Source organism: Oncorhynchus gorbuscha, unplaced genomic scaffold, assembly GCF_021184085.1.
Source record: "Oncorhynchus gorbuscha isolate QuinsamMale2020 ecotype Even-year unplaced genomic scaffold, OgorEven_v1.0 Un_scaffold_2827, whole genome shotgun sequence".
NCBI lineage: Eukaryota > Metazoa > Chordata > Actinopteri > Salmoniformes > Salmonidae > Oncorhynchus > Oncorhynchus gorbuscha.
The window spans coordinates 33,620-48,647 of NW_025747230.1; positions in this window are offsets into that span (position 1 = coordinate 33,620).

A 15,028-nucleotide genomic window follows, 5' to 3' on the forward strand; every position below is an offset into this window, starting at 1 on the left:
CCACAATTTACATCCACTGGAACGTCAGTCACGTTTAAATGCACGTTTGACCTGATTTAATTTGACTGTATCAATACAGGTCATCCTATGGTGATAAAAACATTTTATTTTCTGTCACAAGACTGCAATTAACCCCGTTACAAAACATCTAATACAATAATAGATATTAAGCATGGACACACATTCTCTGGAGGATATTATAACATCTAATACAATAATAGATATTAAGCATGGACACACATTCTCTGGAGGATATTATAACATCTAATACAATAATAGATATTAAGCATGGACACACATTCTCTGGAGGATATTATAACATCTAATACAATATTATAACAATCCTCTGGAGGATATTATAACATCTAATACAATAATAGATATTAAGCATGGACACACATTCTCTGGAGGATATTATCTAATACAATAATAGATATTTCAAATTCTCTAGAGGATATTATAACATTTCAAACTCAGTGCAGGTATATTAATTTCACCAAACCAAAAAGAACTTTGTTTAACCATACAGTATGAATAGTGATCTGAGAGGAGTACTGACTTACCAAATGTTGATGCTGACTGCTGGAACCACCTGTAAACGAGGCATTTATACACTGGTTATCGGGGAGGGGGGGAAGCGGGTCACATTGTGCAATATTCCCAGGGACAAGACCTTAGCCTGGGTCCCAGTCTGTTCAGCTCTCATTCCACTCCCTGCCACTCCTTGTCCTGATAAACTGTTTGACAATGACCCTGAGTAAAGGAGTGAAATGTCAGACAAAACTGACTGGATTTCAGGCAAACAATAGGTGTGGAAGAGGTTGAATCACAACTATAGATCCCAACTACAGTATAATCTTAATTTGATCACTCTGTTGTTGCTGAACATTTCCCAGTGTATTAAGAAGGCTTCTAAAGTTTGTCATTTCCACTCAGAAATATCAGACTTGATTTTATTTTACAAAAAATGTATCAACCCCCAATTATAATCTAGGTAGTAATTCACATTTTCTGTTGCTGCAGGATTATTTTCCTTCTGAGGCAAATTGGCTCAAATTACGATCCTACATCTGTATCATCGGTGAAATGTAAGGAATGCATAAGCATAAAACCCTGGGGTGTGGTTAAGGTAAAGTCTATATGCTCTGTTGGGTGGCGGCAGATACAATGGATGTTTTCAAACTAATTAAGCGACAGGGCAAGTGGCTGGTGGCTGGTGGCTGGTGGCTGGTGGCTGGTGGTTGGTGGCTGGTGGGTGGTGGCTGGTGGGTGGGTGGCTGGTGGCTAGGTGGCTGGTGGCTGGTGGCTGGTGGGTGGTGGCTGGTGGCTGGTGGCTGGTGGCTGGTGGCTGGTGGCTGGTGGCTGGTGGCTGGTGGCTGGTGGCTGGTGGGTGGTGGCTGGTGGCTGGTGGGTGGTGGGTGGGTGGCATTAGGCCAAAAAATAAAGAGAACACTAAAATAACATATCCTAGATCTGAATGAATGAAATATTCTTATTAAATATTTTTTTCTTTACATAGTTGAATGTGCTGACAACAAAATCACACAAAAATTATCAATGGAAATCAAATGTATCAACCCATGGAGGTCTGGATTTGGAGTCACACTCAAAATTAAAGTGGAAAAACACACTACAGGCTGATCCAACTTTGATGTAATGTCCTTAAAACAAGTAAAAATGAGGCTCAGTAGTGTGTGTGGCCTCCACGTGCCTGTATGACCTCCCTACAACGCCTGGGCATGCTCCTAATGAGGTGGTGGATGGTCTCCTGAGGGATCTCCTCCCAGACCTGGACTAAAGCATCCACCAACTCCTGGACAGTCTGTGGTGCAACGTGGCGTTGGTGGATGGAGCGAGACATGATGTCCCAGATGTGCTCAATTGGATTCAGGTCTGGGGAACGGGCGGGCCAGTCCATAGCATCAATGCCTTCCTCTTGCAGGAACTGCTGACACACTCCAGCCACATGAGGTCTAGCATTGTCTTGCATTAGGAGAAACCCAGGGACAACCGGCATATGGTCTCACAAGGGGTCTGAAGATCTCATCTCGGTACCTAATGGCAGTCAGGCTACCTCTGGCGAGCACATGGAAGGCTGTGCGGCCCCCCAACAAAATGCCACACCACACCATGACTGACCCACCGCCAAACCGGTCATGCTGGAGGATGTTGCAGGCAGCAGAGCGTTCTCCACGGCGTCTCCAGACTGTCACGTCTGTCACATGTGGTCAGTGTGAACCTGCTTTCATCTGTGAAGAGCACAGGGCGCCAGTGGCAAATTTGCCAATCTTGGTGTTCTCTGGCAAATGAAAAACGTCCTGCACGGTGTTGGGCTGTAAGCACAACCCCCAACTGTGGACGTCGGGCCCTCATTCCACCCTCATGGAGTCTGTTTTTGACCGTTTGAGCAGACACATGCACATTTGTGGCCTGCTGGAGGTCATTTTGCAGGGCTTTGGCAGTGCTCCTCCTTGCACAAAGGCGGAGATAGCGGTCCTGCTGCTGGGTCGTTGCCCTCCTACGGCCTCCTCCACATCTCCTGATGTACTGGCCTGTCTCCTGGTAGCGCCTCCATGCTCTGGACACTACGCTGACAGACACAGCAAACCTTCTTGCCACAGCTCGCATTGATGTGCCATCCTGGATGAGCTGCACTACCTGAGCCACTTGTGTGGGTTGTAGACTCCAATTTGTAAGTCGCTCTGGATAAGAGCGTCTGCTAAATGACTTAAATGTAATGTAAATGTCTCATGCTACACTAAAGTGAAAGCACCGCCAGCATTCAAAAGTGACCAAAACATCATCCAGGAAGCATAGGAACTGAGAAGTGGTCTGTGGTCAACACCTGCAGAACCACTCCTTTATTGGGTATGTCTTGCTAATTGCCTATAATTTCCACCTGTTGTCTATTCCATTTGCACAACAGCATGTGAAATGTATTGTCAATCAGTGTTGCTTTCTTAAGTGGACAGTTTGATTTCACAGAAGTGTGATTGACTTGGAGTTACATTGTGTTGTTTAAGTGTTCCCTTTATTTTTTTGAGCAGTGTATATATGCTACTTTCGACCTGGCCATGCTTTCGGATACACCCTAGCTTGATAACCATTGTCCCATTTTTATCAATATTTTTTTTTTGTCTTCTGTTTGTACTATAGATATGCCTGTTTCAACTGTGCCGTGCTGGAAGATAGGCTACCTCTAAGTGTTCTTGACATTGTTCCCTTTATCTTTAAGTTTTTTGTCTTCTGTTTGTACTATAGATATGCCTGTTTCAACTGTATCGAGCTCACGTAATACATTTCCATTTAGTCTTCTGTTTGTACTATAGATATGCCTGTTTCAACTCTCACGTAATACATTTCCATTTAGTCTTCTGTTTGTACTATAGATATGCCTGTTTCAACTCTCACGTAATACATCTCCATTTAGTCTTCTGTTTGTACTATAGATATGCCTGTTTCAACTCTCACGTAATACATCTCCATTTAGTCTTCTGTTTGTACTATAGATATGCCTGTTTCAACTCTCACGTAATACATCTCCATTTAGTCTTCTGTTTGTACTATAGATATGCCTGTTTCAACTCTCACGTAATACATCTCCATTTAGTCTTCTGTTTGTACTATAGATATGCCTGTTTCAACTCTCACGTAATACATCTCCATTTAGTCACGCTGAATCAGCGGATTAATAACAAGAAAAGATCTGACCTGATCCCTTTGTCTTATTCCAAACCCTTTTCTCTTTGCTCTAGATGACCAACAATAGCCAGTTGTCACCATGATGACATCATATCAACTATTCACGCTGAGGGAAAGGTGAACTGTTCCCACTCATCTAAACACAGACTCAAATGGCACCCTATTCCCTATATAGTGCATAACTTTTGTTTACTAAGATGGTCAAAAGTAGTGCACTAAATAGGGAATAGGGTGCCATAAGTAGGGAATAGGGTGCCATAAGCCATAAGTTCTCTCCAGGTGTCTATAGGTCCTGATATAATGTTGTGTTCTCTCCAGGTGTCTATAGGTCCTGATATAATGTTGTGTTCTCTCCAGGTTGGTCCAGGTGTCTATAGGTCCTGATATAATGCTGTGTTCTCTACAGGTGTCTATAGGTCCTGATATAATGCTGTGTTCTCTACAGGTGTCTATAGGTCCTGATATAATGCTGTGTTCTCTCCAGGTGTCTATAGGTCCTGATATAATGTTGTGTTCTCTCCAGGTGTCTATAGGTCCTGATATAATGCTGTGTTCTCTCCAGGTGTCTATAGGTCCTGATATAATGTTGTGTTCTCTCCAGGTTGGTCCAGGTGTCTATAGGTCCTGATATAATGTTGTGTTCTCTCCAGGTGTCTATAGGTCCTGATATAATGCTGTGTTCTCTACAGGTGTCTATAGGTCCTGATATAATGCTGTGTTCTCTACAGGTGTCTATAGGTCCTGATATAATGCTGTGTTCTCTCCAGGTGTCTATAGGTCCTGATATAATGCTGTGTTCTCTACAGGTGTCTATAGGTCCTGATATAATGCTGTGTTCTCTACAGGTGTCTATAGGTCCTGATATAATGCTGTGTTCTCTCCAGGTGTCTATAGGTCCTGATATAATGCTGTGCTCTCTCCAGGTTGTTCCAGGTGTCTCTCATAACACAGAAATACATTCATACACTCTCATGCAGACTGGAGAATGTCTACAGAGAAGAGAAACAGAGTTATTCTGCCACTGGATGGCGCTCTCCCTCTATCTCTCTCTGTCTACCTCCATCTAAACTCTGTGTGTTTCATCACAGCGGTACATGCTGATGATACAGGTACTGAGTTTACTGACAGCGCCAGTGGAGGCTGGTGAGGGGAGGACTACTGATAGTAATGTCTAGAATGGAACATATCAAACACATAGAAATATATTGGTGCTTTATTGATAAATACACACAGTCTCATTTCCCATCAAGTGGAGTAAAAAACACTGAATAACCAAAGGTTCCTAAAAGCTACAAACTGTCTCTGTTTGTTCAAGTCAGTGTTACATTCACAGTAGAAACAATGAATGAATGAATGGACGTGCTGAATGTAATGACTGACAAACAACATAACAAATAAACAAACAGATGATTTGAACTAACGAATGATCAATGAAGGAACAAACAAAATATACATGAATGAATAAATTAAAATAATATATTTTTTTTTAAATCAATAAAAATTTGAATTAATTAACAAACAAATAATGAATGAACGGACGGACCGACTAACTAAATAGTGAATGAACGGACGGACCGACTAACTAAATAGTGAATGAACGGACAGACCGACTAACTAAATAGTGAATGAACGGACAGACCGACTAACTAAATAGTGAATGAACGGACAGACCGACTAACTAAATAGTGAATGAACGGACAGACCGACTAACTAAATAGTGAATGAACAGACAGACCGACTAACTAAATAGTGAATGAACGGACAGACCGACTAACTAAATAGTGAATGAACGGACAGACCGACTAACTAAATAGTGAATGAACGGACAGACCGACTAACTAAATAGTGAATGAACAGACAGACCGACTAACTAAATAGTGAATGAACGGACGGACCGACTAACTAAATAGTGAATGAACGGACAGACCGACTAACTAAATAGTGAATGAACAGATGATTTAACTAGCGAATGATTAATGAACGAACAAATAAATTAATACACAATGTGGTCCTTCTGTGGCTCAGTTGGTAGAGCATGGTGCTTGTAACGCCAGGGTAGTGGGTTCGATCCCCGGGACCACCCATACGTAGAATGTATGCACACATGACTGTAAGTCGCTTTGGATAAAAGCGTCTGCTAAATGGCATATATTATTATTATTATTATTATTAAAAAAATATGAATAATGAACAAACAAATGAATTCATTATTAAATTAATATTTGAACTAATTAACATATGAACGATCAAATAAATGAATTATTTAAAAGCACAAATGACTAAATGACAACATGAAAACATGAACAAATGACAACATTAATTAATTCTGTTCCGAACAGATCAGTGACAGTAGTAGACTATGTAGCAGAGTGTTTAATGGTGCAGTACATTATGAGGTGTCTACAGTAGTAGACTATGTAGCAGAGTGTTTAATGGTGCAGTACATTATGAGGTGTCTACAGTAGTAGACTATGTAGCAGAGTGTTTAATGATGCAGTACATTATGAGGTGTCTACAGTAGTAGACTATGTAGCAGAGTGTTTAATGGTGCAGTACATTATGAGGTGTTTACAGTAGTAGACTATGTAGCAGAGTGTTTAATGGTGCAGTACATTATGAGGTGTCTACAGTAGTAGACTATGTAACAGAGTGTTTAATGATGCAGTACATTATGAGGTGTCTACAGTAGTAGACTATGTAGCAGAGTGTTTAATGATGCAGTACATTATGAGGTGTCTACAGTAGTAGACTATGTAGCAGAGTGTTTAATGGTGCAGTACATTATGAGGTGTTTACAGTAGTAGACTATGTAGCAGAGTGTTTAATGGTGCAGTACATTATGAGGTGTCTACAGTAGTAGACTATGTAACAGAGTGTTTAATGATGCAGTACATTATGAGGTGTCTACAGTAGTAGACTATGTAGCAGAGTGTTTAATGATGCAGTACATTATGAGGTGTCTACAGTAGTAGACTATGTAGCAGAGTGTTTAATGGTGCAGTACATTATGAGGTGTCTACAGTAGTAGACTATGTAGCAGAGTGTTTAATGGTGCAGTACATTATGAGGTGTCTACAGTAGTAGACTATGTAGCAGAGTGTTAATGGTGCAGTACATTATGAGGTGTCTACAGTAGTAGACTATGTAGCAGAGTGTTTAATGGTGCAGTACATTATGAGGTGTTTACAGTAGTAGACTATGTAGCAGAGTGTTTAATGGTGCAGTACATTATGAGGTGTTTACAGTAGTAGACTATGTAGCAGAGTGTTTAATGGTGCAGTACATTATGAGGTGTCTACAGTAGTAGACTATGTAGCAGAGTGTTTAATGGTGCAGTACATTATGAGGTGTCTACAGTAGTAGACTATGTAGCAGAGTGTTTAATGATGCAGTACATTATGAGGTGTCTACAGTAGTAGACTATGTAGCAGAGTGTTTAATGATGCAGTACATTATGAGGTGTCTACAGTAGTAGACTATGTAGCAGAGTGTTTAATGGTGCAGTACATTATGAGGTGTTTACAGTAGTAGACTATGTAGCAGAGTGTTTAATGGTGCAGTACATTATGAGGTGTCTACAGTAGTAGACTATGTAGCATAGTGTTTAATGGTGCAGTACATTATGAGGTGTCTACAGTAGTAGACTATGTAGCAGAGTGTTTAATGATGCAGTACATTATGAGGTGTCTACAGTAGTAGACTATGTAGCAGAGTGTTTAATGGTGCAGTACATTATGAGGTGTCTACAGTAGTAGACTATGTAGCAGAGTGTTTAATGGTGCAGTACATTATGAGGTGTCTACAGTAGTAGACTATGTAACAGAGTGTTTAATGGTGCAGTACATTATGAGGTGTCTACAGTAGTAGACTATGTAACAGAGTGTTTAATGGTGCAGTACATTATGAGGTGTCTACAGTAGTAGACTATGTAGCAGAGTGTTTAATGGTGCAGTACATTATGAGGTGTCTACAGTAGTAGACTATGTAGCAGAGTGTTTAATTCTGCAGTACATTATGAGGTGTCTACAGTAGTAGACTATGTAGCAGAGTGTTTAATGGTGCAGTACATTATGAGGTGTCTACAGTAGTAGACTATGTAGCAGAGTGTTTAATTCTGCAGTACATTATGAGGTGTCTACAGTAGTAGACTATGTAGCAGAGTGTTTAATGGTGCAGTACATTATGAGGTGTCTACAGTAGTAGACTATGTAGCAGAGTGTTAATGGTGCAGTACATTATGAGGTGTCTACAGTAGTAGACTATGTAGCAGAGTGTTAATGGTGCAGTACATTATGAGGTGTCTACAGTAGTAGACTATGTAGCAGAGTGTTTAATGGTGCAGTACATTATGAGGTGTCTACAGTAGTAGACTATGTAGCAGTGTGTTTAATTCTGCAGTACATTATGAGGTGTCTACAGTAGTAGACTATGTAGCAGAGTGTTTAATTCTGCAGTACATTATGAGGTGTTTACAGTAGTAGACTATGTAGCAGAGTGTTTAATGATGCAGTACATTATGAGGTGTCTACAGTAGTAGACTATGTAGCAGAGTGTTTAAGGGTGCAGTACATTATGAGGTGTCTACAGTAGTAGACTATGTAGCAGAGTGTTTAATGGTGCAGTACATTATGAGGTGTCTACAGTAGTAGACTATGTAGCAGAGTGTTTAATGGTGCAGTACATTATGAGGTGTCTACAGTAGTAGACTATGTAGCAGAGTGTTTAATGGTGCAGTACATTATGAGGTGTTTACAGTAGTAGACTATGTAGCAGAGTGTTTAATGATGCAGTACATTATGAGGTGTCTACAGTAGTAGACTATGTAGCAGAGAGTTTAATGATGCAGTACATTATGAGGTGTCTACCGTAGTAGACTATGTAGCAGAGTGTTTAATGGTGCAGTACATTATGAGGTGTCTACAGTAGTAGACTATGTAGCAGAGTGTTTAATGGTGCAGTACATTATGAGGTGTCTACAGTAGTAGACTATGTAGCAGAGTGTTTAATGATGCAGTACATTATGAGGTGTCTACAGTAGTAGACTATGTAGCAGAGTGTTTAATGGTGCAGTACATTATGAGGTGTCTACAGTAGTAGACTATGTAGCAGAGTGTTTAATGGTGCAGTACATTATGAGGTGTCTACAGTAGTAGACTATGTAGCAGAGTGTTTAATGGTGCAGTACATTATGAGGTGTCTACAGTAGTAGACTATGTAGCAGAGTGTTTAATGGTGCAGTACATTATGAGGTGTCTACAGTAGTAGACTATGTAGCAGAGTGTTTAATGGTGCAGTACATTATGAGGTGTCTACAGTAGTAGACTATGTAGCAGAGTGTTAATGGTGCAGTACATTATGAGGTGTCTACAGTAGTAGACTATGTAGCAGAGTGTTAATGGTGCAGTACATTATGAGGTGTCTACAGTAGTAGACTATGTAGCAGAGTGTTTAATGGTGCAGTACATTATGAGGTGTCTACAGTAGTAGACTATGTAGCAGTGTGTTTAATTCTGCAGTACATTATGAGGTGTCTACAGTAGTAGACTATGTAGCAGAGTGTTTAATTCTGCAGTACATTATGAGGTGTTTACAGTAGTAGACTATGTAGCAGAGTGTTAACGGTGCAGTACATTATGAGGTGTCTACAGTAGTAGACTATGTAGCAGAGTGTTTAATGATGCAGTACATTATGAGGTGTCTACAGTAGTAGACCATGTAGCATAGTGTTTAAGGGTGCAGTACATTATGAGGTGTTTACAGTAGTAGACTATGTAGCAGAGTGTTTAATGGTGCAGTACATTATGAGGTGTCTACAGTAGTAGACTATGTAGCAGAGTGTTTAATGATGCAGTACACTATGAGGTGTCTACAGTAGTAGACTATGTAGCAGAGTGTTTAATGATGCAGTATATTATGAGGTGTCCACAGTAGTAGACTATGTAGCAGAGTGTTTAATGGTGCAGTACATAATGAGGTGTCTACAGTAGTAGACTATGTAGCAGAGAGTTTAATGATGCAGTACATTATGAGGTGTCTACCGTAGTAGACTATGTAGCAGAGTGTTTAATGGTGCAGTACATTATGAGGTGTCTACAGTAGTAGACTATGTAGCAGAGTGTTTAATGATGCAGTACATTATGAGGTGTCTACAGTAGTAGACTATGTAGCAGAGTGTTTAATGGTGCAGTACATTATGAGGTGTCTACAGTAGTAGACTATGTAGCAGAGTGTTAATGGTGCAGTACATTATGAGGTGTCTACAGTAGTAGACTATGTAGCAGAGTGTTTAATGGTGCAGTACATTATGAGGTGTCTACAGTAGTAGACTATGTAGCAGTGTGTTTAATTCTGCAGTACATTATGAGGTGTCTACAGTAGTAGACTATGTAGCAGAGTGTTTAATTCTGCAGTACATTATGAGGTGTTTACAGTAGTAGACTATGTAGCAGAGTGTTAACGGTGCAGTACATTATGAGGTGTCTACAGTAGTAGACTATGTAGCAGAGTGTTTAATGATGCAGTACATTATGAGGTGTCTACAGTAGTAGACCATGTAGCATAGTGTTTAAGGGTGCAGTACATTATGAGGTGTTTACAGTAGTAGACTATGTAGCAGAGTGTTTAATGGTGCAGTACATTATGAGGTGTCTACAGTAGTAGACTATGTAGCAGAGTGTTTAATGATGCAGTACACTATGAGGTGTCTACAGTAGTAGACTATGTAGCAGAGTGTTTAATGATGCAGTATATTATGAGGTGTCCACAGTAGTAGACTATGTAGCAGAGTGTTTAATGGTGCAGTACATAATGAGGTGTCTACAGTAGTAGACTATGTAGCAGAGAGTTTAATGATGCAGTACATTATGAGGTGTCTACCGTAGTAGACTATGTAGCAGAGTGTTTAATGGTGCAGTACATTATGAGGTGTCTACAGTAGTAGACTATGTAGCAGAGTGTTTAATGATGCAGTACATTATGAGGTGTCTACAGTAGTAGACTATGTAGCAGAGTGTTTAATGGTGCAGTACATTATGAGGTGTCTACAGTAGTAGACTATGTAGCAGAGTGTTTAATGGTGCAGTACATTATGAGGTGTTTACAGTAGTAGACTATGTAGCAGAGTGTTTAATGGTGCAGTACATTATGAGGTGTCTACAGTAGTAGACTATGTAGCAGAGTGTTTAATTCTGCAGTACATTATGAGGTGTCTACAGTAGTAGACTATGTAGCAGTGTTTAATGATGCAGTACATTATGAGGTGTCTACAGTAGTAGACTATGTAGCAGAGTGTTTAATGGTGCAGTACATTATGAGGTGTCTACAGTAGTAGACTATGTAGCAGAGTGTTTAATTCTGCAGTACATAATGAGGTGTCTACAGCTGTTGGGGTTACAAGCATCAGAGTCTTTGCTGAAGGTAAGATGGCGCTGACAGAGATGGCCGCCTTGCTTCGCGTTCTTAGGAAACTATGCAGTGCATTGTTTTTATTATTTCTTACATTGTGACCCCAGGAAATCTGAAGTCTTATTACATACAGCCGGGAAGAACTATTGGATATCAGAGCAACGTCAACTTACCTACGTTATGACCAGGAATTACGACTTTCCCGAAGCGGATCCTCTGTTCGGACCACCACCCAGGACAATGGATCTGATCCCAGTAGGCGACCCAAAACAACAGAAGGGGCAGACGGTGCGGTCTTTTGGTCAGGCTTCGTAGGCAGGCACATCGCTCTCCGCTCCCGAGTATACTACTCGCCAATGTCCAGTCCGTTGACAACAAGGTAGACGAAATTCGAGTAAGGGTTGCCTTCCAGAGAGACATCAGAGATTGTAACATTTTCTGTTTCACGGAAACATGGCTCACTCTGAATATGTTGTCAGAGTCGGTACAGCCACCCGGTTTCTTCATGTATCGCGCCGACAGAAACAAGCATCTCTCTGGTAAGAAGAAGGGCGGGGTGTATGCCTTATGATTAATGACTCATGGTGTAATCATAACAACATACAGGCGCTCAAGTCCTTCTGTACACCTGACCTATAATTTCTTACAATCAAATGCCGACCGCATTCTCTACCTAAAGAATTCACAGCTGTGTATATCCGCCCCAAGCAGATACCTCGACGGTCCTGAAAGAACTTCACTGGACTCTATGTAAACTGGAAACCATAAATCCTGAGGCTGCATTTATTGTAGCTGGGGATTTTAACAAAGCTAATCTGAAAACAAGGCTCGCTAAATTTTATCAGCATATCAAATGCGAAACTCGAACTGGCAGCATTCTGGATCATTGCTACTCTAACTTCTGCGACACATACAAAGCCCTCCCCCACCCTCCTGTTGGCAAATCTGACCATAACTCCATTGTTGTTGCTCCCAGCCTATAGACAGAAACTAAAACAGGAAACGCCCGTGCTCAGGTCTGTTCAACACTGGTCCGACCAATTGGATTCCACGCTTCAAGATTGCTTCGATCATGTGGACTGGGATATAACCTAAGACAACAACATTGATGTATGCGCTGACTCGGTGAGTGATTTTCTTAGTAATTGCATCGGTGACGTTGTACCCATTGTGACTATTAAAACCTTCCCTAACCAGAAACTGTAGATTGATGGCAGCATTAGGGAAACACTGAAAGTCTTTGCTAGGTAAAGCCCCAACTCATCTCAGCTCACTGGTCACCATAGCAGCAGTGGCACTGTGTTTGAGGACAAAACAGTGCCACTGACACGCCCGCTACCAAAACCTGTGGGCTCTCCTTCACCGTGGCCAACGTGAGTAAAACATTTAAACGTGTTAACCCTCGCAAGGCTGCCAGCCCAGACGGCATCCATAGACGTGTCCTCAGGGCGCAGACCAGGTGGCTTGTGTGTTTACGGACATATTCAATCAGTCCCTATCCCAGTCTGCTGTGCCCACATGCTTCCAAAGGGCCACCATTGCTCCTGTTCCCAAGAAAGCTGAGGTAACTGAGCTAAATGACTATCGCCCCATAGAGCTCACTTCTGTCATCATGAAGTGCATTGAGAGACTAGTCATGGATCATATCACCTCCACCCAACCTGATATCCTAGACCCACTCCAATTGCTTACCGCCCCAATAGGTCCACAGACGACTCAATCGCAATCACACTGAACACTGCCCTATCTTATCTGGACAAGAGGAATACCTATGTAAGAATGCTGTTCATCAACTACAGCTCAGCATTTAACACCATTAGAACCCTCCAAACTCTTCATTAAGCGCGAGACCCTGGGTCTCGATTCCGGCCCTGTGCAACTGGTCCTGGACTTTCTGATGGGCTGCCCCCAGGTGATGAGGGTAGGAAACAACATCTCCACCCTGCTGATCCTCAACACTGGGGCCCCACAAGGGTGCCATGTACGCCTCCAACTCAATCATCAAGTTTGCAGACGACACTATAGTGGTAGGCTTGATTACCAACAACAACAAGGTGGTCTACAGGGAGGAGGAGAGGACCCTCGGAGTGTGGTGTCAGGAAAATATCTCCCACTCAACGTCAACAAAGCAAAGTGATGATCGTGGACTTCAGGAAAGAGCAGAGGGACCACCCCTATCCACATCGACGGGACGGCAGAGGAGAAGGTGGAAAGTTTTAAGTTCCTCGGTGTACAAATCACGGACAAACTGAAATGGTCCACCCACACAGACAGCGTAGTGAAGAGGGCGCAACCTCAGGAGGTTGAAGAAATTTGGCTTGTCACCGAAAACACTCACAAACACTCATCACCGTATGGTAAGGCAACTGCTCGGCCCACAACCGTAAGACTCTCCAGAGCCTACACTACACCCTACACTACTCCTTTTACAGTACCTTCACTACACCATACACTACTCCTTTTACAGTACCTTCACTACACCCTTCACTACTCCTGTTACAGTACCTTCACTACTCCTGTTACAGTACCTTCACTACTCCTGTTACAGTACCTTCACTACACTACTCCTGTTACAGTACCTTCACTACACTACTCCTGTTACAGTACCTTCACTACACCCTACACTACTCCTGTTACAGTACCTTCACTACACCGTACACTACTCCTGTTACAGTACCTTCACTACACCGTACACTACTCCTGTTACAGTACCTTCACTACACCGTACACTACTCCTGTTACAGTACCTTCACTACACCGTACACTACTCCTCTTACAGTACCTTCACTACACCCTACACTACTCCTGTCACAGTACCTTCACTACACCCTACACTACTCCTGTTACAGTACCTTCACTACACTACTCCTGCTACAGTACCTTCACTACACTACTCCTGCTACAGTACCTTCACTACACCGTACACTACTCCTGCTACAGTACCTGTAGCTCAGTTGGTAGAGCATGGCGCTTGTAACGCCAGGGTAGTGGGTTCGATCCCCGGGACCACCCATACGTAGAATGTATGCACACATGACTGTAAGTCGCTTTGGATAAAAGCGTCTGCTAAATGGCATATATATATATATATATACCTTCACTACACTGCTACAGTACCTTCACTACACCGTACAGTACTGCTGTCACACTACGAGTCTGCTCTCTCTGTGGTGTGTCAGTCAGGCGGTTCAAGTCTAGAAGACTCTTCCTCTTTCTTTTAGAAGACAGTGGAGGTGTAAAGCCTAAACAGGATGAAGAAGACAGTGGAGGTGTAAAGCCTAAACAGGATGAAGAAGACAGTGGAGGTGTAAAGCCTAAACAGGATGAAGAAGACAGTGGAGGTGTAAAGCCTAAACAGGATGAAGAAGACAGTGGAGGTGTAAAGCCTAAACAGGATGAAGAAGACAGTGGAGGTGTAAAGCCTAAACAGGATGAAGACAGTGGAGGTGTAAAGCCTAAACAGGATGAAGACAGTGGAGGTGTAAAGCCTAAACAGGATGAAGACAGCAAAACCCTAAGAAAGATACTGAGAAACCAATCCAACCAAAAACATAAAGACTCAGACAGAAGGAATTATATCATTTGTGCAAATGATGCCTATAGAAATGCATTTGGGCAATTTGGGCTTATTCTGGACAGATTTTGGTGAGAGTGAGCCCTCTCTTCAACCTCTTCCTCTTTGCTGAAATGATGTCACCAGTGTAAGCCTCGAGTGAGCGAAACAGCGCCCCTCTATATGAAGACCATGTATCTGATGCTGTGTGGACAGAAATAGTATGACATGCTCTGTTTGTCCAGACAGCATCAGATACATGGTCTACACATACTGAGACAGAGGGGCGCTGTTTCACACGGATGAGTTAACCCTCCATAATCTAAACCCTGTCTAAACCAGGGGGGTCATACCGAGGATCATTTAGTT